The 5,278-nt window shown below is 45.5% G+C and overlaps 1 long non-coding RNA gene across 1 annotated transcript; it reads right to left on the bottom strand.

Annotated features, from left to right (window-relative positions):
• Positions 1-2,844: 2,844 nt before the first annotated feature.
• On the bottom strand, positions 2,845-4,587 carry LOC133391908 (uncharacterized). The gene is made up of 2 exons (XR_009765345.1): positions 3,695-4,587; positions 2,845-3,619 (listed from the first exon to the last, which is right to left on the bottom strand). It is a non-coding gene; the product is annotated as an uncharacterized LOC133391908 (long non-coding RNA).
• Between the last annotated feature and the right edge of the window lie 691 nt (positions 4,588-5,278).

Raw genomic sequence — 5,278 nt, 5'->3', positions numbered from 1 at the left:
CACTGTTTAGCATGATGTTCTCCTCCACACTTCATACAGCGTGTTTTCATAGAGCAATGATTTTGCCCATGACCGAAGCGAAAGCAGTTTTTACACTGTGTCACTTCATCACGTACCGGGAAGTATCTTTCCCAGCGAACGTTAACCGATTGGATTCGTTTAACTTTTTGTAGCTGTTCAAGTGTGGTTTGGCCTTTATTGAAAGCGACCACGAAATTTTTGAACGAAGCTTTGGCGGCCACATTGCTTTCCATCAAACGGATTGAACTTGGTCGTGGAAGTTCAGTTGTCACTAGCCATTTCTCCACTGCTTCTGGGGTACCGAAACACAATCCCTTCAATATCACCTGGAAAGGTTTTTCTCCAGGAAAATCGTGCGAGTAAAACTCGCGTTTTAGTTGGTTCAAACGACCAACCACGGCTTCAAAACCATCGCGCGTATTGCACGAGATTTTCGTGTAGTTTCCCTTCAGGAAGTTGAAACTGGCTTCAAGTTTGCCCGTGTTTGCGAGAGCGTTAAACTCTGCAAATTCCTCTTCGAGGAGATCCTTTACGATTAAAGGAGGAATTCTCTCCTTCTTCATCGCATTCGCAGATGCTGTCACCGGTGTGACGTCATTACTTGCACCAGAACCATCACTTGGTGGAACCACTACCAATTTCGGCGAAGCTTTCTTCTTCGTAACATTTCCCTGAATATACGCACACTCCGCAGGGCGTTTGCGATCACGGCCAAAAGCCGGATCTATTGACATCGGTGATTCCTCCAACGCGCCGCACTCACGTACACACACACGCACAAAACGCTTCACTGATCAATTGAGCAAACGAACAATCGCGCGAGATCTACACGACCACTCACAACCGCAGCTAGAGAGCGTCTTGATGTTTTATTCCAAATCCATCTCCTTTTATAGACATTTTATTGGTCGCGTTCTTATCACTGTCTCACTCTTGTTTCCCTCTGTTTCTTTCTACTTTGCCTGTGATACATTTTACTGCGGTACGTTTGTACAGCGGCACATCCTAGCAAAAATTCAACCTAACATATATATATATATATATATATATATATATATATATATATATATATATATATATATATATATATATATATATATATATATATATATATATATATATATATATATATATATATATATATATATATATATATATATATATATATGTACTTTGTACTGTGCGAGCACACTTCGCGTGCGTGCGCACTCCGCACTTTTCGCACACTTCGCACAGTGCGCCCACTTTTCGCACACTCCGCACAGTGCGCGCACTTTTCGCACACTCCGCGCACTCTCTCTCTCTCTCTCTCTCTCTCTCTCTCTCTCTCTCTCTCTCTCTCTCTCTCTCTCTCTCTCTCTCTCTCTCTCTCTAATGATATGTCATTGGTTGCTTTGTGTACGTTCGACATACATTTGACAATGTTGTTTTGAGATTTTACGAATTGGAAATTAAGCTTACAGTTGAAGCTTGAGTCAGTTAGAGAAACCCCGTATTTTACAACCTGGTTTGAGAACCTGTACGACAAAAGGCGGTTTGTCAAAATATGCCGTTCGGAGAATTTTATCATGCCTTCTTTTTCGCTCCAACGGCAAATTTGTCAAGCACCTCATCGAGCTACCCGTCTGGTTCCCTAACGCGTTTCCTTCGCGGAATCGTCGTATTACAATAGGCTGTTTGGACTCGTGCGGTATTGCTCGGTCGCACTTGGTTTGGTCTAGCAGGCTGAAACTTTAGACGCCGACTTTGACGGTGCTGTAGCTGTTGCGTCGGGAGCTGTTTTGCATGCGTCCCGTCTTGTCTCTCAAAGCTGGACGTCATATCGATGACACTGCATAAATCATCAGCTAGCTCACCAATCCATTTTCCAAACTCGATTAATGTAACTTCCGGACACCTCTTCCGCTCCCTCACCAAATCAATGCATATGACGGGGGCAGCTTCTTTACTAGCTCCTTAAGCAACGTAACATCGTACATCAGCATCATAGCCTGTAGCCCGGAAGCCTTTACCACTCCAACCAACTGCTTTACGGCAAACCCGAACTCTACTAATGTTGATAAGTCCTCTGCGTTAGGTGCGGTCATTCCCCTTATTTTGCGGATCATCGATTCCACAATTAAATCGGGTCTTCCGTAACGCGCTTTAAGCGTATCAATGGCATCCTTCAATCCGTCCGGGAAAGATAGGAGATGTCCATCTGTCTCCAGTGCGGGCCCTTAATGCATGATGTAGTCGGGTAATGTTCTCATCATCCGTATATGCACAAGAAATGGTGGTGCGTTCATATGCGGTAATGAAAACCAGCCAATCGTTAACATCTCCGGAGAAAATTGGTAAATCCCGCGGTAATGGTTGGCGAGCCTTAGGCCGGCTTAGTACAGTGCTGTGGATCGGCAGATGTGTGTTGTGCCGCGTAGTGTGACCTGCATGCGTATTGTTCCCTAAGTGCGCCGTATACCGCTGATGCATTGTGTTTTCCGGACGAATTGGGTTATTTTGTGTTGTTTACCCTGTATGTGATGCGTTTTCCGACTGTGTCGCATAACCGTAGTGTGCAACGTATCCCGAGTGCGTCGTGTATCCTGGATGCTGCAAATGTATTGTAAACACCCCGGTACCAAAATCCATGCAACTTTTCGCTAACGGATTGATTAAATGGCGCCCGATTAGACGATCCGATAGAAGCACTTTTCAGGCTTAACGGATTGAGCGAGATACACCGTCGCGGCGACACGATACATGTTGCATACATGTGTACTACATTTTAAGAGCCCCCCTCGCTTTCTTTCGGATTGCAATGAGTTCAGACACACTGAAAACTTCGTTTAACATATTTCATATTCGTTTTTTATTTTTCACTTTCTTTTCTGAAGTACATTCTTTCATACACACATCCTCCCCCAGGTATTTTTCGAAGAAACTAAAAAAAAAAACTAACGCACACAACTAGATCCGCGAGAGAGTGCGAATCGGCAAAGAAAAAAAAAAACATACACACACACACCTCCTCCTCCCCTTGGTGTTTTTCGCAAAGTGATCCCGTAGAACGTGAACGCAAAAACACACACACAAAGCACGCAGGCAAGCACACACACACCTCACTCCTCCCCCCCCCCCCCACGTGTTTTCGCAAGGTGATTCCGTAGGAGATCGCCAAACAGCAAAAGCACACATACACACACATACACAGCCACGCACGCATGCAAGCACACATACACACACATACACAGCCATGCACGCATGCAAGCACACATACACACACATACACAGCCACGCACGCATGCAAGCACACATACACACACACACATACACACATACCTTCCCCTCCCCCTCTCTTGGTGTTTTTCGCAAGGTGATCCCGTAGGATCTCGTTATGCGAAGCGGCAAAAACACACACAGCCACGCACGCAGGCATGCACACACATACACACACATAGACGCGCCCGCGCACGCACGCACGAACGCACGAGGGAGCGTAAAGGTTCTATACGTTGCCGGTCTCCCCCTCCCGTGTTCTCGTTCTCCGAGAAGGCTGATGTGTGCACGTTTGTGCGTGTACCTTTGCCGTCCTGTAAGCTGGAGGATTAGTTCAGCGCTGTTGAAGAAATGAAAGTTAAGAATAAGATTACTCACTCTTTTTTCGTATGCTTTGTGTGTTTTCATAACTTACCTTATTGCAAACAAAATCCGGAATGAATCTCCTCGTTTCGAATATTCCGCATTCGATCACATCCTCGGCGATGCTCGACACCATCAGTGGATGAAAGCAGGAAAAGAAACAAATAAAAGCATCAGTCACCATCAACATCATCTTACTCTCACACTTTTACATCGGTTGATGATTCTTACCTTTTCAATTTCACCAAAACAAACAGGCATGGAAACAAATCCAGAACACCAAAATCACGCACGATTTCTGGAGTAAACCAACACATCCTCCCCCTCCAATTGTTTGCCACAGACTGACGTGTGTGTGAGCAGCAATGTTCTTGAAGCGGTGAGCAACGGTAAAGCACACACAAGAAGAAGCGAGACGGCTATACGAGTAGCGACTTACGCCGCCGCACAGACAGCGCGCGTCATAATTTTATGCGCGAAAATCTTAAAATTCAATTTATTCATGACAAATTGAATCGACATTTTCATACTCTGACGAACTTTTACGAAAGATTTGTAAAAACTTAATGTAGTGCAATTAAATTTAGTGCAATATCATTAGCAGAACATAACATTTTGATATTTGTTTGTAAATTCAGATCCTAAGAGCTACTACTTTTTTGAACAATAAGTGTAGAAACACAAATTTTGTCTGAGTCCAGAACAGCAACAGGGAAGATGTCGTACCCTGAGTGTGGAGATGTGTGTGTGTGTATGTGGTGAACGTTGCCGCGTCAAGCGTGCTGTAGGATACAATGCGTGTAGGAGGGGGTAAAATCGCTTGGCTTATTGAAAATACAGGCAAAGTTGGCGCGAAGAAAACGCAACACTGCGGATTGTATGGAAAATGTTGCGCGTTCAATCCGATTGCCATGCGATTGTCCTGGGGGCACATCTCGGCCATGTTGTGTTGCGCGGTGGTTTAGTGTGCGTGTGTTCCATGCATCTAGATCGTGATCGTCATGTACGGGATATCGACCCCGCGATCATTTTGGTGGGTGGTTACTCGCGTGAAATTCTCCATATCACGGACCCTTTCTTCAAACTCCAGAACTCGTGCTCCCAAATGTATGCCAGTAGGAGGCTGCGCGAAGGTTGATTATATTGAGCGTCCGCGATATCGAGCATGCTCAGCTCCTGTTCAATAGCGATACGCCTCCGTCGCCGTTTCTCCTCGGTTAATCGTGTACTTTCCGGTGCGGTTCCCGTCTCTTTGCTCTTACAAATCGCGTTTTCGTTAACGTAACGTTTCGAGTCAACCGCCTTACTCCGCATCACTTCTCGAGGTATTGTATCTCCTGATTCGGGAACTAGCCTCTGGATGTTTTCTTCCGACGGGATGAGCTCGCGACAATATGTGTTTTCCGCCTTACTTTGCACCCGTTCGTAGGATATAGTATCTTTATCTATAGAGATAATCCTAGTGGCTCCTTCCGACGGGGTAGCAGATTCGCGCAATGGTCTTGGGATGGGTGAAGCTACGCTGGGAACTTACTCTCGTTCCGTATCCGGATGCGTTCTGGAGTTAGCTCGCTCCAGCCGTGGCATACGACGCGTATTGTACTGCTCCATTACACTTGTCACTTTGTTGCGGCTG

Source organism: Anopheles gambiae, chromosome 2 (assembly GCF_943734735.2).
Source record: "Anopheles gambiae chromosome 2, idAnoGambNW_F1_1, whole genome shotgun sequence".
In the NCBI taxonomy this organism is placed as follows: domain Eukaryota; kingdom Metazoa; phylum Arthropoda; class Insecta; order Diptera; family Culicidae; genus Anopheles; species Anopheles gambiae.
This window is presented reverse-complemented; position numbering and strand designations above follow the sequence as displayed.